The following is a 12,289-nucleotide window of genomic DNA, read 5'->3' as shown; positions in this document are numbered from 1 at the left end:
CGGCTGTTCCCCGTACAGCGGGCACGAGTCCGGGAGCTGGCATCGGGGCTGGTTCGTTGAGATGCCCGCGATCGCCCGAGGCCCCCAGTGACGAGGAGGAGATGTAAAAAGCTGACCCTTGGGCTGGAAAGAGACAAAGCTCGGTACTCGAGGTGCCTGTAAATGGGATGCAACGCAGCTCTACCTTTGCACCACGTTGTTGGATTGCCGTGAGGTTTCTACCCGACAGCCCGGAGCTCAGGCTGTAAAGCGCCGGGGCGATAGTCCTTCCCTCTCCGTGGTGCCATGGTTATAGCCTTGCAAATATCGGAGCCCCTTCCCAATCCCACGCCCACCTGCCGTGATGATGCACCGGCTTGGCGCGGAAGAGGGACCCGGCGCTGACCACGCTGCTCGCCCAGCAGACGAGCACATCGAAACAGCGGTAATTAATAGGCAATCGCAGAGTTAAGCAAATACGGACTGACAGCAGCCCCGGCTCGCTTCTAACCTGTGCCTTCGCTAACATTCGTTCTACAGCTAGACCCGCTGTCTGTTGCTTCTCCTCATTAATAAATAAGCGCCTGAAACAATTATCCTGCAAGAAGCCAGCCTTATTATTTTCACCTATTCATTTGTTTGTTTGTTTGGCCTGTGAAAGGCACAAGGAGAAACTAACAGCTCGGGATGCCTCGGTGTGCGAGCGCACGGCCGTCCCTGTGCCCCCAGCCCCTTCCGCCCTGGCGCAACTTCAGAAAATCTCTAGAAATCTTGTCTTAGACCCTGACGCGGAAGGCCTTGCCCCCCACCCGGCACGGCACCAGCCCTCTCCTTCCAACACCCTCCCCTCCGCCCCGCTGAAGTCAGCCCGGAGCAGATGCCCCGGCTCTGTGCTGCAAGGCTGCCGTGGGTACGGGCTTTGTACGCGCGTGTGAGCTCTCGGGAAGAAACGGGTGAGGGATTCGAGCTCTGGGACGGGGTGGGCACCTTCCTCCAGCCAGCCCGGGTCCTGCAGAGGAGCTGTAACGGCATCTCTCCGGCGCCTCGCTGGCCCGGCGCCTGGGGCGACGTCTTGGCTCAGCTGCCCTGGGACCCGGGGAGCAGGAAAGGGGTCACCTTGTCCTTCTCGTGTCCATCTGCATCCAGCACCTGAACCCAGCTCCTGAGGCGCTGCCGGTCCAGCCAGCGCATGCCTTCGCCCGAGAAGCATCAGCCTGCAAAGGAGGAAATAAAAAACAAGCCTTGAACGTTTAAGAAAGGGAATCGTTTTGTCCTTTCCAAAGGTCAGTTGCTTAAAACTCGGTTCAAGCCACTGGGGCACCTTCCAGTTTCATTTCTTCTGTTTGATTCTCACCAGTTCATTAAAGCCTGACCTTCCACGCTCTTGGCAACTGCTTACGATGGCCAGCGAGAGACAAGCCCTTCTGCTTTCGAGGCTGTTAAACTGCCAGGGATGTTTTAGGTTCTTTTCTTCCTCTCTCTGATAGCAACTCGTCAGTCGCTATCGGAAACCTTAGCATGCGGCAGAGAGTAGAAAAAGCAGAAGATAATACGAAAGAATAGAAGAACGAAGCCACCGAATGCCATTTCTTGCAAGCTGAGGAAAGGTCAAGCGAGGCTCTGGACAGTTATCTCCTTGCCATCACTGATGAAGCACAGGAGAGCTTATAGCCACCAGCGGCTGCCTTCAAACAAAGAGACATTTAATTAAAGCCCACAGAAAGAAAAGGAAGGATAAGTGCTTTAGAGAGAAATTCCTACGACCTACCCAGGCTTGAAGATACATGAAAGTTGAGATTTAATCTTCCCGTAACCGCTCGGCGGAGTGCCTGGGCATCAGCTGTGTGCTGTGTGCCTGGGTACGACCTGGGGACGCCCCAAGACGGGGCTGTGAGGTTTTGGGGTGGGGGGTGCCCAGGAGAAAACCCGGCTTTTCCTGGGCGGTGCGTGCGTGCGCTGTTTGTAGCACGGGCGAAAGCGGAGCCGTCGTGAGCCAGAGCTGCGGGCTCGATTCAGAGACGGTGGGCTCGATTCAGCTCCTGCCCGTGCGAGCGCAGGGGAACACTGGTCTTGCAGGGATGTGGCCACAATACCAGCGTGAGAGGCAATATTAGTAACTGGGGAAAGGGCCGTGAGGACGGGAGACAGCCAGAAGCTGCCGTGGGATGAGGCAGCCCTGTCCCTGCCCGTGGCTGCCCTGGTGCCGCGTGGGTCTCCAAAGCGAAAGTTAAAGCTGCAAGTGGCAGAAAATGTTCTTTTCTGTGTGGTTTTGGAGCTACTTTAGCCGGTACTTTGGAGGCGGTGGGGGCTCACCGGTGAGCGGGCTGGGCTGGCCAAGAGCTGGATGCTGTGATGCTGCACCACACCGAACACAGCCCTGCCAGCATCAGGGGCGAAGGCGAGAGGATGCTCCACGGTGTCCATCCCCGCGCCTGCGGCATCCATCCCCACGCCTGCGGCAGCACCGACACCTGCCCGAGCATCCCGCGGTGCAAAGCGGTCCTTCACAAAGGCAGGGGGATTTAACTGCCGGCAGAGCAGAGGCCAGCTGCATCCCAGCGGGCTGGCTATGGCTGCCCAGGGTATTTAGACATCACGTTTTATTTGTTTGTCTAATTAAAACAGAGGTAGATCTGGCTCTTCCCTGCCCACCTGTCCAGGGCCGCTTTGTGGAAGGTGTTGATTGTACCTCTGCAGCTCGCAGCGGAGATTTGCAGAGAACCAGGTCCCGTAAGAGTTGCAGTTTAATAAAAACACCAGCGTGATTTATTATCTCCTATGCTAAGGGAGCAGCCTCTCTCTCCAGGTAAAAAAACACCCTCTGAATCCGCTCTCTTAATTTGCATAGGTAATGGTCATATCATTAACAGCTCATTAGGAACAGAGCGGTGGGACAAAACAAAAATTCAGAAAGGCTGAGCTGGAGAGGAACCCGGTGCCCTGCCTGGCAAGGACACGCAAGCGTACTCCAAACCGCGGGTTAAAAAAGCGAGGGCCACGTCTGGGAGACAGGCAAACGTCAAGGGAAGACCCACGGGCCATTTAGATCTTGTGAAATGTAACGTACGAGGAGCGATTTGCAGGATGAAGGTTAAAATCGTCCTGTTGCGGCCATCGCAGCCCTAAACTGCTTGTGACGGGGAGCTTGTGCGCTGCCTTCAAGGTGAAATGGATGGGGAGGAGATAATTGAATTGTGGCGGAGAGCGGAGGGAACGGGACGAAGCCGGCGCACAGATGCTGCCAGGCAATTCCTGGCTCTTGCCTTCCCCGGGCCGTGCCGGGGACGCCGTGCCGGGGATGCCGTGCCAGGGATGCCCCGCCAGCCCCCGAGCCCTGGCAGGGACCGGCAGCGGGCTGCCTGCCAGCCACGGAGCGGTGCTGCCTGCAGGGCTGGGGACAGCCGGCGACGGGCTGAATTGTGACCTCGCCGGGGCACCACCGGTCCTCCGCTTCTCTAAGCGCCCTACGAATTACCCGGACAATTTAAAGAACGGGAGAAAATAATAAGTTGAATATGAGCCAGCCCTGGTGAGCAGGGGCTTTTGTCAGGAGAGAAAGCCCTGGAGCCCTCAGATGAAGGGAGGCGGGGGGAAAGGTGGGGAAAAAAAGGTAGAAAAAAAAAAATTGGATAAAATAGAAGCTAAAAAAGAATAGAGCTGGTTGCAATCAATAACCCTTGAATTACTGACTGCCCTTCCCATTACAGTCTCATCCCCCAACAGTCTCATGGCGAGGTCCGCGCGGAGCTGGGCCGGGGGAGGACGGTGGGAGCTGTAACTCCTGCCAGCCCCTGCTGACAGGCACCGCACGGGGGGTTCGCTTTTGGTTCTTCCCCAGAAGTGGTCCAGTGTGATGGCGAATAGCATGACATCATTGTATCGAAGCCGTGTTAAACGTTATCAGCAGAGGTGTCTCGCATGCCGGGTGAGCTGTGACGGCAGGTAGGAGGACTTGTTTGAGCAGGGACCTTGGCTTTCCCTTTTGTCAACTCGGGTTCGACAGCTCTCCGTCTCGCCCAGCTTGCTACAGCAGCAGACTTTTCCTGATTGCAAAGGGTGTTGAGGGGAAGGAAACTGCATGCGGTCAGATTAAAAAAAAAAAGGGAAAAAAAACCCCACCCCCAAACCCCTCTCTTTCAAATGACTGCAATGACAACTTTTGTACGAGGGTATTTCGTGTGTCAAGTGTGGGCTGAAGGGCTCCCAGGGCCGCAGGGCTCCCAGGCGCTGCCTGCCGGGGGGGTTTGGTGCTCCCCTACACGAGGGGCTCTTTAGCCGCCGGCGGAGCTCGCGGTATCGGTCAGGACATATGTCCTTCTGCCCACAGAAACATCTCCGTTCGGGAAGAAAACTTTGCTTAAAAAAGCTTAAGGTATTTTTTTTCCAAAACCCAATAACCACTTATTTTGGTTTAAAAAAAAAAAAAAATACGCACACGCGCACACACTGCTGATAATGTGCGAGTAGCTGGTTTTGTGGGGAACTTCCCTCTGTTGCATGGAGGCTGGGAAACAGGCGTCTTGTGTTTAACGTGTTGGGTCATGACTGCCTTATAGATCAAGATGCAAACTTGTGAGACGGGAGCGAAAGCTTCCAGCCTGCCATTTGAAAAGAAAATAGCAAGTTTGGGAGTCTCTGGTTTTGGATGTCCGAGCGGGAATGCTTCAGAGGTGGGGATTTGTAGGAAGGATTGACCAGCTCCTTTCCCTCCTGCAAGGCTGGGTGAGGCTCCAGCAGCGCGCGGCTTTCTCTAGAGCATCGTGTCCAAGTAGAAAAGCAAAGGTCTGCTGATTTTTCGTATTAAGATTTACAGCGAGGAGTTATTTTCCTTGGCAATGCTGTCCGCTGCCTTTACGAACAGCACTTACAAAGCGTCGGGTATCCTGGAAAGCAACAGGCTGGAGACGAAATCCTCAGCGCGTCGCTCGCAGGAGCGCAGGCGGGTGGTAATAAATAGCGGCCTGCGTTAGGGTGAAACACGGGGTGCCGTCCTTCTTCGGGAGTCCTTCGTCTCCTGCGCGCCCCCCTTGCTGCAACCCCGAGGGCGCCTGGTTCCTTCAAAAGGCAAGGCATGCCACAAAATAAGGACAGACTGCAGCAGCTCTTGCAAATGGAGAAGCTGTCGGTCCAATGCGGTGTTAATGACCGAGGCTGCGACCGTTCTTCTAGCGGTCGCGCCAAAGGCAGCCGCTGGGATTTCCATGCTGGCCTCCCAGAGCGCGTTATTAAGGTAATACTTTACCGTGAACTCGAGTAGCTGAGGGGCTGCTTGCTTAACGCGTTGCATGAAGATTTCTCCCATTTATAAGCAATAATGCCTTCCCTTTGCCTAACCACAGGCAGAGACGGGGAAATAATCGGCGAACTCGGAGGCAACATTTTTGTTATGTCTCTTACAAGTGAAAAAACGAATTAGACTTGGAGAAATAAAAGATCTTGGGAGGCCCGTAATTCTTAAAGCTTGTATTTAAACATAACCCTGTCAGGGTGCCGCCGCTGTCACCGCGCCTTTGCTCCAGCCTCCGCACAACTCAATATTTATACATGAGAAAGTAAATGTTCGGAAGATAAAAAATAAATCAGGTTAAAGTCCCGCTGTGGGAGCTGGGATTTAGTAGAGGAGGCGGAGAGCTCGGGAGCCTTGCTGCTGGGGGAAGCGTCCGTGCTCTACCCCTGCGCCGAGAAAGGTCTTTTGGTTGCTTGTTTTCACCAGAGCTGAAACAAACGGGCCGTGTTCCTTCCTGCCGCTCGCTTGTGCTAGAGACGAACAAGCGGCAGGTCTTGCCTACCCCCTTTTCCCCGCGCGGCCTGAGCCACGCCGCTCGAAGAGCCCTGGGAGCCGGGTGCTGGGCTGCGCCTCTTCGGGGCTCACCAGGGAGCTTGCAAAAGCTTGCTTTGGCTTGCAAAGCGCTTGGGGACCCTCTGGGAAGGCAGGCGCCACGTGAACGCGAAGCCGGGCGCCCGGTTATCTCCCGGGGCTGCGGGTCCCCATCCCCTCCGCCTCCGAGCAGCCCTGCCCGTTCGGCGACGGCGGCGGGCGCGCTTGCCTGTAACCGGCAGCGATGGGCAGAAGCCGCCGGTTCGGTTCGCCCTCTTCCGTGCTCCTAAATTAATCTCCTGGGATTAGACTCCGTGTGCCGGTAACACTCCTGGGGCGCTTTATTTACACATTAATAATAATAGGAATGAGAAGCAAAGCAGGACAAGTTCTGACAACTCTCAGTGGCGGTCTGAAATAAAGGCAGGAACGGTCTCCTCGCTGTCCTGAGACGGTAATTCCGTCCACTCGGCGCAGGCGGTCAGTCTCTCTCCTTGCCAGGTACCATTTTAAGACACCATTTTCTTTCTGGAAAACACCGTCGCCCAAGAGGATGTCTGGCTGAGTAACCCGTATTGACGCTTTGATTTATTTCTGTTCGTTGTCACTGCTGGTCTTCTCTTCTTTAATTGTTGTGTTATTTTAGGACCGAAGTGCAGTTGGGGGTTTTATTATTTATTGCTGTGTTGCCTATCAGGCAATTCTCTCAAGCTGTTAAGCGTAAACCCAATTCTTTGCTGAGGAGATATGTTGCAAACGTAATATAAAGCTGAGACGCCGTCAGAATTGAATTGCTCCCCAGCCCTCGCCCCATCAAATCGGAGACGTTCCCTCACTCTGCTCTTCCCAGGGATGGGTGAGGAGCACCCACCGCTTCTGTAGCGCGCCCCGGAAGGCCCCTGGGGATCGACGCTCCTGCGTCGGTGCCAGGGTCTTGCACGCGGCGGGTCCGGGACTTCTCCAGTCTCCCCCCTCCTCTCCTCTCCTTCTGGCATCGTTTTGCTCGCTCACGGGGACCGAGGAGCATCGTCTCCTTGGCGTTGGGAAATCCGCCTCGCCAGCCGGCGAAGCACCGACAGCTGCCGCCGCCGCCGCCCGGGAACCTTTGGGAGAGCTGGCAGCGGCGAAGAGGCGCCCGGCCAGCGCTTTTGTTTCTGCTTTCCGCTTCCCTGCAGGCGGGCGTCTTCCCAGGGCGGGAACGTTTGAACACCTCCGAAGGCGGAGGAATAACACCAGGCAGGAAAGTCGAACTCCGTTGACTGGGCTGCGAAAAAACAGGACTATTAATGCTAAGCTCCGGCCTGTGGAACACAGAAAATGGTATTAAAGGATTTGCTTTTCATGACCATAATTCAGAGTTAATGTACATTTGATGTTTAATGTATGAACCACAGGTGATTTCAAACTGGCACGGCCTTTTCTAAATAGTGTTTTAATCTTAGGGGGTTTTTTCAGTTTTTTAAGGTTCAGCTACTCAGCCTGTCAGACAAGAGGAGGAAAAAACCACGGCAAAGCTAGGTATGAGAATCCAATGTGGGCAGAGGCTTTTGTTCCGTCTTTTATTGAGGTTTTACCTCTAATCTCTGCCTTTTTGATGCAATTTAAGATTAAGGAAATGAAAGGCAAGGCTGCCTGCGAACGGTTATACAAACAGGACAGCCGAGGGGCGCTTAAAGGCGGTTTTGTAAGAGGCTTTGGGCGGCTTTCCTCCGAAAGGGAGAAGCCAGAGGCTCGGCTAAGCGGCCGGCCCGAGGTCCCGGGGCAGCGGGAACTGGGCATCTCCCGCTCGCCAATCAAACCTCCCACCCACAGCGGTCCCGTCCTCATCCAGCGGGAAGCGATTCCCGGGCTGAGCGGGCGTTGGGATGCTGGGTTAAGGGGAGCTGTGTTCTGACCGGGAGAGGCGGTGCTGGCGAGCCGGTGTCGAGTCCCCCCTCGGCTTCTGTGGGTGTGCTGCACGCTCTTTATCACGATAAAAATCGACATTTTGGGCTCCGCGGGGAACCGAAGAGGCTCTCCGAACACAGGTACAGCCGGCTCGTGCTCCAGCGGGGTCCCGGCAGCTCGGCTAACGCGTGCTGGGATAAATCCACCTCTCTCTCATCTGCGCCGTCGCCGGTGGAAATTTGTACTCGATGCCCTTTCTGGGATGCGCCCCATCCCCAGGCGAAAATCCATCGCCATGTGCAGTCGGGTAGTAATCGTATTTGTGTTCCCAGAGGGTGGATCCCTTGAAAGGCTCAGAAAACGGCGGGGGGGGGAGGGAGGAAAACCAAGTTCCTGCCAGGAAAAACATCTCGAATAATCAAGCCCCTTCGCGTGGCACTGCTGATAAATTGGCACTACTTATCCTGACGAGCTGAAAGGTCATGAGCAGACCTTCCGAAATAATTATTAAATAACTTTGCCGTTTGTTCAGGATCAGTTGCAACCTCATTACTGGGACCGGGAGATGATATCTCTGCATCCTGGGCACAGATCCAAAGAGGTCATTAGTAACAATCGTCCCAAATTTTGCACGGGGAGGGAAGATTTATCTTCAATTAACGCACGTAACTTCCCGGGCTTTTGTCTTTCTGGTAAACAATCTGCGAGGACGTGGGAGATCTATCTTCTCTCTTTCTATCATATATATTTCAGTAGCCTTGAAGGGGGCGAAGGGCAGAGTCGGAAAGGAATGTTCTGTCATTGCAAAGCTTTAAGCTCAGCAAAGAATCGAGAGCCATAAATTAAAACCTCTTTAGTCCACAGGACTTTTTGCCTTGCCTACCGCGCGCTGCATTCACCGTAGCTGCTCGTTTACATCCAGATCGCGTCTTTGCCTGCGTGCGGGGCAGGGGCACCGGCGGCATTATCAGCCGGACACGGGATGTGTCCTTAAACCTGAAATGGGTTCAGCGATCAAAAACGGGCAAACGGGAACGAGGCCAACAAGGGTTGCAGCCCAGTGCAAGCTCCTTCACGTCTCCAGTGAAATTAAACACTATTCGGGGTGTCGGCAAACAAAAAGGCAGCATCTCCATGAAGCCATTCCCCCCCAGCTTGTCAACCGCCTCTCATCAGTCGGGCAACTATGAGTCAAACCCAGCTAGTCCATCCTCACTCTTCGTCTGCTGCTGGTCAAAATTAGGCAGAGCGCGAGCCGCCTCGGAACCGAATTCGCTCTTTTTCCAGCCGCTCCCCCCCGGCAGATTTTCCCCGGCTTTACCAGCCTCGCACGCCGCAACGCAAGAGCAAGCGGACGCCCTTTGCCAACCGCACCGAAGCAACTGTTTGAAAGCAGCCTGTGCACGACAAAGACACAAAGAGAGGAAGTTCAGGCTCTGGCTGGAGGAGGCTGCAGGGTCTGAAGGGATGTGCGTCAATCACCCGGCGTGCGTGCTCTCCGCCTGACTTTCAGCCCCGTTCCCCGGGCTTCGCTGGGCCTTTCTGCGGCTCCTCAGCCGTCTGCGCGTCTCCGGTGTCCCCCGCCTTGGAGTCCCGGCGGCGAGGCTGCCCCAGCGCCACGAGCCCAGCGCGGTATTGCCGGTAACGGGATCAGCCGGCGAGAGCCATTAGTCGAAGAGTTTGCCCTTCGCTTTTATTGTGCTGAAAATTTAATTGGCTGCTGATTCAAAGAAGAGAAATCCTTTCTCTCTACTTTAATCTGGCAGACGCTTTTGTCCTCCTGGGATTCCAGCATCGGCCGCTGATTCCTCGAGGACAATCAAAACGGTCTTAGAAGAATTTCCAATACCTTACGTGCCCGATTCGCTTTATTACAAAGCGTACGTCACGCTGCAGCTAACAGACGGCAGCGCTCCCATCCCGGGATTCGGCTCCCGGCGGAGCGGAGAGCAGTTCAATAGCTCGCCTTTAGCGTTATCCAAGCGGGTTGAAAATGCACGTCGCCGCTCGGGGTTTGAGCTCGGCGCTTGCCGCCGCGGGTCCGCACGCCCCGCCGCCCGGTGCTGCCTGCACGCAGACCCAGTGCGCGCATGGGCTCAGGAATGCGAAGGAGAGCCGGGCTCCGGCAGTGCTGGGGTGCTCGATGCCCCCGTCGCAGTTCCAGCGCTCGAGGGAGCGGAGGAAGGAGGAACCATCGAGCCGCGCGCTCTCCTGCCTTTCAGGGGTCAGATCTGAGCTGGCTGAAGTAACTGAGAGCGTCTCTTGTTTAAAGCCCATATGACGCCCTACGCAAAATATAGCGATGCCCTGAGTCTCCTTCTGATACGTAATTGTTGTCAAGTCGCTACGTCTCTTCTCGGCAATAACAGAAAAACCAAGGCAGGCTCTGGAACCGTCAGTTTAGCACCCAGTTTTTCACCCGTTCCCAGCTTGTGCCCCGGTGCCCCGAGCCGCCGCGTCTCCCACTGCTGCGTGCTGGCTGCATTCAAACCGACATGGCAAAAGATGGGGTCGGGCAATCATCCTGCGAGGTCGTCTAATCCGTCCCCGGTTCCAGGGCTCCATCATCCCACCTCAGCTGCTCCCGGCAGCTGCTCGTCCCGTCTGTCCCTGGAAAAGGGAGCTTCCACGCTCTCCCCAGGCCGCCCATCCCAGGACTTAACCAGCCGTGCCAACAGCAGCATTCACCGGGCGCTCGCTCTTCTCAAAGCCTCGCCTTGGCATTAGAAGTGCGTTTCCGATGTCGAACATGAACGCTCCTTGCTGCAGTTTATGTTTATCTTGTCATCCTCGCAGCGAACATGAAAACCTGTTTATTCTCCTCCTTTTCAGAGCTTTCCTTTAAATGTTTGAAGGCTGTTTGCACGTCCCCCCTCATCTTTCTTCTCTAGAATAGGCAAACCAAAATTTCCTCTGCTTTTACGGTGTGTCAGTGTTTTCAACCCTCTGCCGGTGTGGTTGCTCTCCCCCAAACCGTCCCCAGTAGATTCCCATCCTCGGGAGCAGCATCCTCTCCGGGGCAGCAGGGGCCCGAGCGGCACTGGGAAGCTTTGGCACCTTCCCGAGAAAAAAAGGCCCTTTGTTCCCTCTGACTCTGCCCTTTTTTTTTGCCTCGTCAACAAAAAAGCAGGCGCGTCCCCTCTCTCCCTCCCTCCCGGCCATGTCACCGGCACACGGCAGCGGTTGATGATGCTTTCCCCGCGGTGCCGCTCCCCTCACCAGCTTTGGGGGAGGAGAGCAAACAAAACCTCTCCGGCTCGTTGCCCGTACAGAGAAAAGCTGACGGTTGACTTTCTGGGGCTTTGCCCCCGGCGCAGCTCAGCGTGCGGGGAAAGAGGCGGCGGGGAGAGGGGAGGAAGAGAGGGAGGCTCGGGGAGGCGGCGGGAGAAACACGCCACCGGAGCTTTCATTTAAATAAAGAGCGAAGTAACATTGTGCTCCATTGATTACCCATTTTTTCTGACTGTTGTGACATTTGCAGGAAGGCTAATTTATTCAAGCATGGAAATCTTTAAAAACTTAATTAAGTTATTTCTGCTATTTCCATGCCTTATTGTTTCGACTTCACGTTTAACTTTTATTTCTGGTTAATGTCTTTTAAAAAAAGAAAAACTAGAAGGAGGGGAAAAAAATTGACAGAAAAAAGGAAGATCCAGTGGAAACCTTGGCTCGCACCTTTTGTGAGTGCCGTTTTGGGGGGCCTGCCCCACAAGAGCTGGTCTCCGGGTTTGGCTGGCAGGCGGGCAGGCGTGTGGGTCTGCCGTCAGAGCCCGGAGCCGGCTTTCCGTGGGTGACCTTGGCCTTGCCCCGGCACCCACTCCTCACGGGGGGGTTTCTGGCTCCTGCCGGGGCAGCAGCACGGTTTGGAAGAGGATGGAGAGGGTGAGAGAGGTGGTAGCGTCGGGGAAGCCGGGAGCGCTGGCAGCCTGACCCTCTGCCACCCCCCAAACAGGGCAGGGGTGGGTGCTCCTGGGCCCCGAGCAGGCAAAATAACGGCAGGAAAATCCCCCCCACCCCAGGCCAGCTGCGCCGGCCGCCGCCGCCACCACCGCCGCCTTCGCAGGGGCTCGGCCGCCCCGGGAGCCGGTGGTTTTGCTGAACAGGATGCTCTGAAGGGTGCGAGACGCTGCCAGCAGAGCTAAATGCTGCGTTAATAAAGTTTCTGTCAGTAAACTCACTAATTGAGGCTCACAGATGGAGCTAGAAGGAATGCTGCCGGTGAAAGCCAAGACGTGTGAAAATTGCCCACTTCAGGAGGCATGCAGCAAGTCTGGGGAAAAAACGGGGAAAAAAGGAAAACCTTCAGGAGTTTCAAAAAGCGTCGCCCGCATCTCAGGGAAGCGGGGTGAGACCAAAGGTCGGGTTTGGTGGCTGCCAGCGGGGCTGGCCTCAGTGAGCCGGGGCTCGGCCAGACGCTACGGCCGTGCTTTGATAGCGCAGCTGCCCAGGAGCAGAGGTTTGAACCGAGTCCGGGTTTCTCAAGTCCCAGGTCAGCACCCTCATCACCAGGTCTCCTTGCCCGTGACAACAAAGACACACGCAAGGAGGAACCGCTGCCGCTATCAAGACCCCCGGAGCCATAAAGGGCTCCAGTCGCAAAAGACA

The sequence above is a fragment of the Gymnogyps californianus genome, chromosome 25, assembly GCF_018139145.2.
Source record: "Gymnogyps californianus isolate 813 chromosome 25, ASM1813914v2, whole genome shotgun sequence".
NCBI classification, from domain to species: Eukaryota; Metazoa; Chordata; class Aves; order Accipitriformes; family Cathartidae; genus Gymnogyps; species Gymnogyps californianus.
This window is presented reverse-complemented; position numbering follows the sequence as displayed.